Source organism: Pinus tabuliformis, chromosome 4_1 (assembly GCF_031772625.1).
Source record: "Pinus tabuliformis cultivar Carrire ecotype Pingquan chromosome 4_1, CPIR1, whole genome shotgun sequence".
Lineage (NCBI taxonomy): Eukaryota > Viridiplantae > Streptophyta > Pinopsida > Pinales > Pinaceae > Pinus > Pinus tabuliformis.
The window spans coordinates 876,891,788-876,905,733 of NC_142303.1; the positions used below are offsets into that span (position 1 = coordinate 876,891,788).

General features: G+C 35.0%; 1 pseudogene; it reads left to right on the forward strand.

Moving 5' to 3' along the window:
• Positions 1-264: 264 nt before the first annotated feature.
• The window catches only part of LOC149178984 (histone-lysine N-methyltransferase, H3 lysine-9 specific SUVH6 pseudogene), a 42,928-nt pseudogene continuing 29,246 nt past the window's right edge, over positions 265-13,946 (forward strand).

A 13,946-nucleotide genomic window follows, 5' to 3' on the forward strand; every position in this document is an offset into this window, starting at 1 on the left:
TTATTTTGAATCAACAATCTCAAGCACAAAGCTTCAAAATTCATGTTCCTTATTTGAGTGTTCACAGTCATTAATTAACTAACTTTCTACATTTTTAGAAGATCAACTTTCATCACTATACATGAGTTGACTTAGAATAAATGTTGACAACTACTAATGTTGTCATAGTTATAGTCCATTAACAATGGAATAATATATAACATATACACATTGACAGCTCTTGTTGCACCTGTGAGTTATAAATGTTTGCCACAAAAAATTCTCATGCCACCAGTTTCAGATTCTGCATATTATACCTCTAGTAATGGTAGAATTGTTCCCTCAGTGAGGAAGGAGCAGTACCAATTATCCTCTTCCCCTGAGACCTGTAAGGGTGGTGTTAAGTGCAGCAGTCAACAACGTTCTAATTTTAAAAATCATTCAGGTGCTAAAGAAGGTGTCAAATTTAGAGGCAACCTTCAGTCAGATTGTTTGAACAAAGATGTTGTTAGAAACAAAGAATATGGTTTTGGAAAGAAAGAGAAGAGAAAAATGGTATCCCACCTATTCGTGATCATGATCATGTTATTCATTTGATTCCAGGAAGTGTTCCTCCAAGCATCAGGCCATAGAGATATCCCTATGCCCAAAAGAGTGAAATTGAATGTATGGTTGCAAAAATGCTAGAGGCTAGTATAATTCAACCTAGTCAAAGTTCTTTCTCTACTCCAATAGTATTGGTGCACAAGAAGGATGGATCATGGTGCGTGTGTCCAGATTATAGTTAGCTCAACAAGCTCACTATTAAAGATAAATTTCTCATTCCTATCATTGATGAATTATTGGATGAATTGCATGGATCAATTTACTTCACCAAGTTGGATCTTTGTTCAAGATATCATCAAATCAAAATGAAGACTAAAGACATTCTGAAAATAGCTTTTAGAACTCATGAGGGTCATTATGAATTTTTGATCATGCCTTTTGGCCTTACCAATACACCTTCTACATTTCAAGGTTTGATGAATTCCATTTTCAAAAACTTCCTTAGAAAATTTGTGTTAGTAACGTTTGATGATATAATAATCTACAACAAGTGTTGTAAGGATCATGTTGAACGCACTGACAGGGTGCTCAAACTGTTGGAAGAGAAACAATTATATGAAAAAAGCTCCAAATGTTTCTTTGGAGTACAAGAGGTGGAATATCTGGGTCATATTTTATCTCATGAAGGTGTTAATGTAGACCCTAGAAAAATTGAGCCATTAAGGAATGGAAAATCCCCACATCCATAAAGCATCTGCTAGGATTTCTAGGGTTGACAAAGTATTATTGCCAGTTTGTTAATAATTATGGGAGAATAGCAGCACTTCTAACAACATTATTGAAGAAATATGCATTTTCATGGACACCCAAAGATTATTGTAATCAACAAAAATCCCATTTTCACTGGAAATTTTTGGACAAAATTATTTTCTTTTCTTGGTACTCAATTAGCTCATAGCTCATCTTATCATCCTCAATTTGATGGGCGAACTGAGATAGTAAACAAATGTTTTGAAGGATATCTTTGTTGCTTTGTATCTCATAAACAAACCCAATGGGTCAAATGGTTACCTCTGGCTGAATGGTGATATAACACTTCCTTCCATACTGTGGCAAAAATGACCGCATTTATGGCACTTTATGGATATCATCCACCATCAATCACATCATATTTAAGAGAAAATTCTAAGGTTCAAGCGGTGGAACATCACATCAAGCATCAACAACAAGTTCTTCAACTCTTAAAGGATAACCTCACATTGGCGCAAAATAGAATGAAACAACAAGCAGATCAACATCACAATAAAAGAAGTTTTGGTGTAGGTGACTGGGTATTCCTACGGCTACAACCATATAAAAAAATGTCCCTCAAGTAAGCTAAGAAGGATAACAAATTATGACCAAATTATTATGGTTCGTACAAGGCGTTGCAAAATATTGGTACTATGGCATACAAATTGGAGCTTCCTAGAACTTCCCAAGTGCACCTAGTTTTCCATGTTTCATGTTTAAAGAGGGTTATAGGTGACAAGCTCCCAGTTCAAACAATATTGCCAGAACTTGACGAGGTAGGAAAAATCATATTGGAACTGAAAGCAGCCACTGAAAAAAGAACTCAACAGCTACGAAATCGATTCATTTTGGAGTATCTCATCAAGTGGAAAAACTTATCCGCTGAAGATTCCACATGGGAGGATGAGAATTTTATATAGAAGCATCTAGAACTACTTAAGTGTTGAGGACAACGCTTTTCGAAAGGAGAGGGGCATGTTAGGCCCCTATAATACTAGTGATTCACCCATTACTATTGTCATCGTATCCCTTATTGTTATTATTGTGCCACTATTGTCCCCATATTGTTATTAGTATGCCCCATAGAAACCCACTATTGTTATTTTTGTGCCCTTAGATTATTACTGTTATTTCGGCTTGATTATATTATGACCCCTTAGACTTGTATATATATATAAGGGAGGTTTAGTCATTTGTATCTTCCAAGAATTGTTCATTTGTTTAATGTAAAGGAGGTTGCCCCCTCAAAGAGGTTGAATTCTAAGACATTCATCTATATTTTCTATATTTTTGTGAGCTCGTTTCCTAACAGATTCTCAAATATGTATGTGACCCCTATGTTCAGATATGTTGTTTAAACCTATAAAATCCATATTTGTAACATGTTTGACGAAATGCATGTCATGGTTAGTAGGGGTCCAGTCAAGTCCTTGTTTAATTAATTACATGTGTATCATTATTTTGATGTTATCTTTCATTTCTGGAAGTGTCACAGAGTTATGGGCAGTGACCTAAGCCATGGGCCAGAAAAAGTGGCACAAAATTCAGAGTCGTAGGCACAAAACTGCTTGGGAAACTCCCCAGTTGCAAGCATACCAGTGTGTTGATGCCTTCAAAAATCGCTCCAACAACATTGAGGGATAACCATTCGGTCCGGACCTTAAAGCAACTCCTTTTCCGTTTGGTGTGGTGGCTCCGACTAGTTTAACTAGGTCCAATTACCTTCTCCCTATTGCTATTGGTTTATGATGTATCTTTACCTACCAATAGACAGGGATATCAGATCACTTCTTCTTGCTGATCAGGCAAGAGAATGACCCTTAAGCTGATTTGGGATCAGCCAAGCCACAACTAAAATTTTGCCTCTTTGAGGAGAGGACTTAAAAGAATGTAGAATTTACTCTAAATTCAAGCTTATTCTATGATGCAAGCAAAAGAAACTCATCTAAATCCTATTTTAATTAGGCAGATATAGATCTAACCCAACTAAGAGCAAGATAATTAAATTATTGGGATTTAAATATGTCTTGTTTATAATGAATATCAAGTCAATGAAGTAGTTCAATTAACTGATATTACGGTTACCAAAAAACATCCTATTGAGACCTTTTAACTAAAATAATAAACCAACAACATTCAAGAAGTAGTTCACAAAAATGATATTAATTATCAAATCAGTAAATCCAATAATTGAATAATGATATGTGGAAATAGTTCACAACACATTACCATTCAATAAATCAGTTTTACAAGACAGATTTCTGAGTAAGTAATTACTCGAAAATGAGAAATTAATCCATAAAAACAGAGATACATAATAACAAGATTGATACAAATTACCCATATTGACAATAGTGCAAAAACGAGAATAAAATGACACATTAATGTTACCATAAAAATAAAACTGATATTTGAAACAATAGTATTAGAAATACCAATTTATTGCATTCATCTCTCTGTCCCTGGTCTCCAACAGCTCTTTACATTGCTTGAACTTCTACTTTCAAAGCTAAAGCCACAATGGTGCAAACTTTGCCCTTCATGTATAATTCAAGATACAAAGGGAAAATTCTCAATAATCCTGAGATCTGAGATTTTCTCTCCTCTCTCCTACAACTCTAAATTCCTATTACAGTAGTGCTTTTAGAAGTCTAGAATTGCAGAGGAGAGAAACCCCTATTACATTCTGCAATGTGCTATTTATAATATTTGTGAAGGAATTGTTGAAGAGGAAAGTTTGTTCTAGAGAAATCTGTCAAATCTAATTTTATTTGCTCAAAAATCCCGATCTTCAATTGCTGGAGCATTTTCATTGATTTAGATCATTTTCTCCATATTTCTTCCATTGCTTTCCTGCAAAAAGAAATCAAAATAAATTAAGATGCAACCAAAATATCATTTCTGGCAATTAAATCAAATCCAATCAAATTCTATTTAAATAAATAATTGAAAATAAAATATAAGCTCTCTATTGATGTTTAGGGTAGCTTAATTGGCCAAAGATATTATTAACCAATGGATCTGGAATTAGAAGAGGCTCTGGACAAATGAAAATGAAGAAAATAACTCAAAAAATTGATTTTGTTTTCAATATTCAAAGCTTGGTATTCTGCCTGATTTTTGACCCAATAAATGATTAATTCTATTAGTGAAACCTTCACAAAAATGTTCCCCTTGATTTTCTTTTTCCAATGAGCCGTCCTGGGCCTCATTTGGCCAAGTATAACTCAATCTATGAGCCTCCAAAGTTGATGGATCAAATCTGGCATGAATCTGGAAATTCTGTTACTGGGCTAACAACGAGAATTTTAATTAAAAAATCTAATCCTAAATTAGAATAATAATTAATTCTAAATTAATGGTTAATCATAAACTAAACTAATTGTTAATTAACTAGTCATTAATCTAACTAATTAATTTAACTATTTATAAACAAAATAATCTAATCAATAATTAATTATATTTTAATTAACTTAATTCTATTCTACATATTAAATAATTTAATTAATTTTAATATTAATTTTAATATTAAATTAAAATTAACCTTCCTACCTTACCTATTTCACTCATACGTATGAGTGATAACTTAAAACTCAAGAGAAAACCAATCGTATTACATGGGCTTTGGTTTAAAGTTTATGCTTTATGCCCATTTGCCTTTTGACTTTTTAAATATCGGTGATCGGGGATATGCCTTTTGACTTTTTAAAGATTGGCGATCGAGGATATGAAGGGATATCGGGGTTTTAAAATATGTATCAAGTGAAAACCTCTGATCCGATGCATTGAATGCTTTAATGATTGGGGGAACGGCAATTGGGAAGATTGAAGGTCCTCCAATAGTGTTATAATTTGAAAACTCTCGATCCGATCTTCCAATCCGATCGTAAAAAATATTTTTATATATATATTTTTTATTTATATATATATTTTTATTTTTATATTGTTTTATTTTAATAAGATTTATTTTATAAACTACAACTACTCTAATAAAAATGAAAATTAAACTATAGCCACTTCGAAACTTTGGTTTTTCGAGATTAATAATAAAATTTGGAAATTGAATTAAATTTCCAAAATCTCGTTGTTTCATGATTTGGCTGCATAACTAAAAATGGAAAAATATTAATAAAAACTCACTACAGGCTAATATTTAAAATGAATGCATTATTGAACTAAGTTATTTACAAAATGCAATATTGTACATTTTATGCATTTTTTAACCGAGACTAGATAAATGATGGGACTTCAAAGGAGTGTCATTTTCAAACCAGTTGACCAAATGAGGCGAAACAAGCGTCAATGGGAAGCTTATAAAAAATCAATTTTAACAAAGAAATCAAACCAAGAATCTAAAGAAAATGAAAAATTAACAAAAGCGTAGGATAATCAATTAAATAAAAATCCTAAAAGGCATTTAGCCAAAAATTTATAGAAAGGGTCTCCATTATTTGAAGTGAACAAATAAAAATGGGGGGGGGGGGGGGGGGGGTGTGTTTTAACACAACAATGGTGACACACGGGAGAAGACCCAGTTATCTGTATTTAATATGAATGAGGTTTCCTCAAAATTCAAGTAAAAATACTTAAAGAAGAGAAAATTGTGCTTGAAATGCTTGACTAGGTTTATTAATCTGAATAAAAACGAGAATCATCTAACTGTATTTTTTTTTTTTCTCATAATTTAAAATATTTCAAAACTCTATATCAGTCCTTAGTTAGTTGTAGAGATAAAGCAGGGGTCACTTTACAGCTTAGCTTTTTAAAATATACTCATTTGCCACATGTAGAGCCATTGCTGCCAGCAAACATCTATAGTCTCGACAGTGTTACCTTTTAATCATCAATGTTTCAGAATCCCATCTCATTAAAAATTATTGACCTAGATATAAATCCATTTATATATGTTTCTTTTTTATTTTTATTTTTTAAGTAAATCTTTAAAAGCCATTGTCCTGGTATGGTAGCCAGATAGTTGACAATGCCATTCACTGGTTAAAATTGGATTGAACAAGCTGGCTCTTGATGAGATCCCTTGTCTTATAATGGTTTGCAATCATAAGCCATTACCCTAGTTTGTTTATCAGTGTTGGTAATGTCAGCCTATTTTTACCCTATGCTCATGGTAAGCAGGCTCGTGATGAGACCCCTTATCTTTTAAAAATATTTCTTGATTATACTCTAGAAAAATAAGACTCTTTGGGACAGGGAGAATCATTGACTCCTTAAAAGTTAAGAATGACATTTTCAAAGTTAAAGGTGCTTTGTTGTAAAATGTCTTTACTTGGTTAAAAATAACTTTTCTTGACCGATAATAGAACTCTGAAAGATCGTAATGAAATTTTGAAATCTCAAAATGATTACAATTTGATGAAAAAGAATTTTTTCAGATTTTATGATACTTTGCCAACTTCTCTTGATTGGTAATCTCTTCCTTAAGTATGTTTACCTTTATAATTAAAAAATCAAACTCTACTAAGAGATTTAAGAAAAAGCTAATAGGTGACTATTAACAATTTTTCTCCATGTATGTTGACCATTGTTAGGTAACAAGTAGGCCTTCCATATAAATCATAGCAAAGTCACCAAAATCAAAACTGAAAAACAAAAGAAAAAAATTCTTATGCTAAAGTGAGAAAAGAAATCAACAAACAAAATTAAAATGAAGAAATATGAAAAATGAAGGAAAATCCAAGTTTCAAAAGATAAACTCCAACAAGAATGTTTATACCAATCTCTTCAACAATATGAAGAAAAATAAAATAAGCATGTAATAATTCCTTCTTATGTTGAGATTTAGAAAAATCATACCTTGCAGGGTTGTAAGTGTTTTCAGATTTTTGGATAGCAGTGACGATAAAATTTAGCCACAATGAAAATTTTCTGTCTGATATCAATCTTTTTGTTTCAGAGCATCGTCTTGATCATTTTCTAATAAAAGGAATGCTTAAAGAAACAAATAAAGGTTCAGAAATTCCCTGGTGTAGCTATTTTGATGAAGATTATCACTGCTTCTTGAAATTAAGCCAGGAGAAGAGTATGGACTTCAAAAATATGATCTGGCGGAGGATTGGAAGCTTCAAATGGAGAACTGCAAAACAGATTTTTTATATCAGCAAAAACAAAACTGAAACTAAAGTAACGAAATGGAAATTAATGAAAATGGGTACATGAGTCTTACCATTGGATAGTTTCTTTTGATCTTACCTGAAAGGTATCAGTTTCTCCAAACTAGCTGACTTCTTATTTTAATTATCATGAAAAACATGAAGAAGTCAAATTAACCAAAATCCTATAACCCAAAATCATTATTTATTTCATTTAAACTAAAGCAAGCAGTAAAATGTAAAAATGGAATGCTTAGTGCTCAAGGGAGTTGAAATTAAAACAAATGCATCAAAAATGAGAATGAGAATTTGCACTAATGACTGTTTCTCAAAATATTATAAGTTTCATATAAATTCCATGATTTTATAAATTGTCCAGAATCAAGACCAAATCTAAGATAATAAAATTTAAATATGAAGATAGAGAGGTCTTGAATTCCATTTTTAATTATGGAATTATATATTTAAAACTAAAATGTATGAGAAATTGAAATGATTTGAATATGCTGCAAATTGGTCATTAACTGCTTTCTTACAATAGTGGTTACCCAAGCTCGCTTTTAAAATAACACAACGTTGTATCGGATGATTCACATCACATGTCTCTTTACCATGTTTGAATTTTAATTTGCAAGACTTCACTTTTGTTGCTATGCCATATATCGATTAAATGTTAATGGCTCAAAGGCATGCATTGGAAGCTATTGCATTGGAGATTGCAATGGAAAATTGCCGATAAGAACGTGTGCAATGAAATGAAGCGATGACATCATTAAAGAAATATTATATCGGGGAACGGAGAATATTTACATTGTGCTTCCCATATCGCAAGACACACATTGTAGATTCAATCAAGTGATGTGATCATCAAAAATGTGATGAAACGATTTCAATATCGGCGATGCGATGGATGACGTAGCTAATCGGCAATCGGAAAACTTTTGGTACCCGATGTAACACAATATGATTCCTGCAATGCCGATATGTGATGAAGAGCGGACCCGATAACTTTTTATGATGGGATTTTAATAACATATCAGATCCAAGACATCAGCCCTTTTAAAGTTATTCTGCTACCATTATTGCAATTAAACATACACGATATTTTTTAAACTTGATTTGAATTTCATATCGGGTCCGGAATTATGTGGTCATCCCAATATCGGTAAAGTCGATTATTAGAGATTAGTGATTCATGATAATAGAAATATACTTCAACTAAAAAGCTTCGATATGCGAAATGCAATATGGCATATGAGTAAGATAATACATCAAAGGTCTTTGATGAACAATTTGTTATCAAAAGAAATAATAAGAACTAATCTGAATTTGAAACCATTTGAAATTTGTTTGCAAGGTATTCAATTCAGAATTAAACATGTTTAAAAGATTTCCATGTCTTGCAGAAAGAAAACAAATGAAATTTTCAGCTGTTCATGACCCATTCAAGCATAGCAGAGTTATTTCCTTTTACTGTTTAACACGTTAAAATGAATTTTTTCTACAAAATAAATCAACCACAAATGCAAAAGAAGTTGATAAAGCAGTTCACCCCCTCAAGGGCTACGTCTGCTGGGTCCAAAGCTCCCAACTAAGCTTGTCCTTGTTTTTATTAAATGCTCAAATTGAAAATACGGCTTAATAGAAGCATCTACAAGTGAAATAGATGGCACAAGTGGATTTAGAACACTTGAATCCTTCAGGATTGACTATTGGATCACCTCAAATGGATACCTGCAACCCTATAAAGTCTTCACAAAACTGGGCCCTTGTGGCTCCTAGAACTTTCATGGCTTTAAAACCTCTGCAAATGACCTCAGATGGATGTAAGACCTGCACCAATGGCTTTAGAAGGTCAAAAGTACCCAAAATAAAATAAAAAATCATCCAAAACTGAGTTTCCTAGCTAAAGTTATGGCCATTTAAAGTTTCTCCAGTTTGCCCCTAAAAAAACTTCAGCGAACTTTAGTTAACTCCGGATAGCTCCGCCAATTATGGCGGGTCCGCCAAATTTAGCGCTCTTGCCAAAATTCTGCCAACTTAACTGCAGTTACATTTAATGTTTGGGTGGTTGCCTCAGATTTCGTGCTGGCGGAATATTCATTTTTTAATTTTTTTTTGAAAAATTAAAATTTCTAATGTTATGGACAAATTCTTCTTTTTTCCATAACTTCCTCATACGGTGACCGTTTTTCGAACCGTTTGCAGCACCGAAATTGGGAAGACGAGAAATTTCCATTCATTCAACTTTGAAATAGTTCTAAGCACTTTAAATTTTGAGCATTTTACGACACTTAGGACATGAGCACCTGATCACGCCTCCCCATTGGGAAGCTTTTGGACCCTAAAAGCCTTCAACTACCTGTTAAAGAGGTGAGGGTACAACTCCCTCACTCTGTCCACCTCCATACACTTTGCCTTGTTCAGTTTGCTGCCTTTGAAACCAACCCGAACATAATCTACACTGCCCCTCCTTGAAGTGTGTGTCCTTTTGTCAAGGATTGTATCTTCTTTCAGCTCATCTAAGAATTCTGGCGAGAAAGATTCTATAGATGGCAGCTGAACAACATTTTCATGATCAAAAATCAAAGCATGTTGTATGTAGTGCAAATGTTCATCCCAAAGCTTGGGATGCTTGATGCAATAACCTCTCAAGAGGTGCACAATGGTTCTATTCACAACTTCGGTTTGTCCATCTGTTTGCGAATGGAAAGTTGTACTTTTATTCAACTTTGTGTCCATCATCTCCCATAGGTTGGACCAAAAATTCTCCACAAATCTGGAATCTCTGTCACTAATAATGGAAGTAGGCAAACCAAAGTGAATCCATACATGATGAAAAAATAATTCAGCAGTTTGTTCAGCAGTTATAGTTTTCTTACAAGGCATAAGTATACACATTTTGTTGAAACGATCAACTATTGCATATAAATAATCATGCTGCTTTCGCGATTTTGGCAAACCTCCTACAAAATCCATAGAGATGCTCTCCCATGGTCTAGAAGGTACCGATAAAGGAGTATACAAACCAAGCTTCCTGTTGCTAGGCTTGCTTGTAGCACATAATGAACAACCTCTTATGAACCTTGAAACATAATCTACCATGCGAGGCCAATAGCAATACCTCTGTAGATGTGCAACTGTTTTGCTCACACCAAAATGGCCAACAATAAGAGAAGAATGAGCTTCTCTTATGACATTTATCCTCTCCCCCTATGGTATACACAACTTTCCAAAATGAAACAACAAACTGTTATGCATGTGATAGTCATTTTCCTCTACATGATTTCCTTTACTCAAGTTATGTTATAGACAATTTTGTGCCTTACAGCAACAGTCATGAATTGTCAATAATCCAAGGGATCCAAAGTCCCTAAACATGATGTTCTTACCCCTAGAGGAACAAGGTCAGCAAACCAACAGCTCTCAGATCAGTTCTCCACCTGAAAACACTCAAAAACAAGCGATCCTGAAATCAAAGCAGGTGCTCCACTAGGCTTCTGCGCTGAAACTCAACTCCTCCATGGTGTACCTGCGTTGCAAAGCAAGTGGAACAAAGGCCACCTGCACTGAGCGAGATGGGACAAGTGGCACACTGAGTCATTGCTCTGGAATCTTCCAAAAATGACACTTGGATCAGGGATTTCGCCTTGTGATGAGTCAGAGGCTCTGTTTCTCCAAGTGGAAGCAAGGTTCTCCAAGTGGACTCAAGAACTGAAGATCAACTGAAGAGAGAGAGGACACAAGGCAGCTACACATCAGTTGCAAGCTGACTCATCCTTTCTCAATTCATCTATATATTGAGCTCTCTCCTATGAGCTCAGGAGGCTGGAATTTTGTGCAAAGTAATGCTATGCTGTTGGTTTCACTATAGAACTATTGGGTGATTGCTTGAAGGAGGTGAAGAGGAGAAATTCTTTCTGCTGGGAGGTGTTGCTGGATTGGGGCCTTCAATGGTTGTAACTCTCTCAGAACTTTACTTATTCATTAATAAAAGCTATTGAGGTTCTTCTATATGCATTTGTTTCAATGATGTGTTGTGATAATTGTATATTTGATTTATGCTAATCCGTGAATCAGTTATGATTGCATGCTTCTTGTAGTTTCCTTCTTTGTTATTTTGCAGGATCTCATTGTAGTTGGGCCAGCAAAAGAGCAAGGAGCTGGGAGCAAGTAGCGAAGAGAAGAGTTTGGATTCGACATTAAGCGCAAGGCAACGGTTAGTGCATTTCCTCATTCTCTCTTGCTTTCGTAAAGAAGTAAACCTTAAGTAGTTTTCTTTACAGTTGTTGCTGAGGTACTATCACCCTTAGAGTGGGATAGGGTCATCCGAGTCGGATACTTTTCCCTACAACAAACTGGCAACTCCACTGGGGATCGTATCTGTTTGATTGTTTGTAGTATTCTGCTATTCATTTCCTGAACAAAAGAGTACCAAATCGAAAAGCTTTTGACTATATCAAAAGCGAAGTAGAGGGCAGCTACTCTAGCTCATTTCTGAGCATGTTCATGATTTGAAGAGCTGATCTACAAGGATCCTTGTAAGCTCTTAGTGATAGCTTTTCATCCTCATAATCATCCCTTTGTGTGTACTTGACTGATTGCTTCTGATTTGAGCAAAAACTGTGCATTTTTGAGAAAATTGTGACCCGAAAACTGAGAAAACGCAACTTTCGTTTTCCAAAGCAGGTAGTACACAGGCTACCTGCTTTGCAACGCAGGTCCCGAAGGGGCTATCTGCGCTGAGAGCCAGACTGGCTGAGCAGCACCTGCGTTGGCCCAATTTTGCCTTGTGCAGTTGGGGTTTCCTCCCTTTTTCTTGCCTGTTTTCACTATAGGTTTTGCAGCCAGTTACCAGTCTCGTACCTATTCTGAAACCAGCCTTACTTGCCATCATTCCGCCTCTGTTATATAACAAAATTGTACTTGTTCTTTTGTATTTCTTACTTCATTTACAATTTCCCATAACGAAGAGTAAACTAGTCTTGCTTTGGCCTCTTAGATCTGAACCTCTGTTAGGCATTTTGCTGGTCTAAAGAGTTAGCTTGTTTGTTGTCCATAGCTGATTAGTCTTTTTACTTTCGTCATTATGGTTTGATTTCATGTATTTCCAGTGATTAAACAAGTAAATCTTAAGGTGTCTTTTGATTTTGGACAAACTTGTTTGTTTTCGCTTTAAATTGAAATCAATGTTATATAACAACTTTCTTTTTGTAATACATCAACATTAAGAAAGGGAAAAGAAAATACATGCATTGTGCATTTTGCATTTGAAAAAGTTTGCATGATGATTTAGGAGAAAGTGCATTAGTTTGTGCTGTATGAACTGTGTGAAAAGATTTGCCTTTCTTCTCCCTCAGTAGTTAAGATTTTCATCAGTCAAAAAGATTTGAAAAAGCTTGCTTCTCATCTTAGGCTGCATTTAGGAATTTTTCATATACATCTCGTGGTGAACCTTGAAAGGAAAACTTTAAAAAAGATCAACTTAAAATATACTGAATGAATCTAACAACGCATTTGAAACATAACGCAAACACATAGAGGTCTAGGTAGAGACGTGTTCCGGCGTCGTTAAACATAGTGACTGTCGATCTCTACGAAGGTGGGTGATTCCTCCTGAGAGTCGGTGGCACTAATACGGACTTGTGCTCCCACGTACCGTCGCGTATATATTGGGAGACCCCTATAGGAATTTATCCTTTATCCTTAGGAAGCCGTGTCGGCCGCCCTACTGATCGCAATGCAGTGAACACAGCATTCACGAAGATCGACCACCCGTACCGTAAAACGTATTCTGTGGTTTCGCGAAAGGTTTGGCACACCCTCTGCCTAGATCTCCAGAGCAGTTTCTTTTGGCCTTTTTCAAACTCTATAACTGAAAAGGTCCAACCGAGCATTTGTCACTTCGGGCTCGTTAATACATCGAAGGAGACTAGAGTCATCTTTAGCTTTTTCTCGACTCTTAAAACATGAAAAAGCAAAGTTATGTTTAAAAGCGTCTAATAAAATTCATTCAAATCGGAAACACAAATTTTCCCCTTTATATTTTAGTTGATCGAGTAATCCGCAATCGTGGAAGAAAGTCAATTGAATATCCGTCGTTCTCGGAGGCTTGCGAGTCAACCGTCTTTGTCTCCGGAATCGAAAACAATCCGGACAAAGCGAGCTCGTCGAACCAGTTCAAAATCTCCTTTAAAAGTTAGAACAAGTGTTCCAACAACATCTGAGATTCTGGTTACCCCAAACATTTCCGGAAACCATGCCTCTATAGAAGAAGTTCAACCGCCACAGAAGGACAGTAATACTGATCCTAGTCTGGGGGAAAATACTTGTATAACTGAACCAGTTCCATCTGTAACTGGTCCAGAGAGTTTTGTTCCTCAAACATTTGTCGCTGTTGATACAACCCCTTCTTCGGCACCGGAAATCTTTTACGGACCTGACGGTCTTCCTCTTCCACCTGGTCTGATTGCGATAGAGGAAATTATAGAGGAACCGCAAGTATCCACTCCAACTCATTTT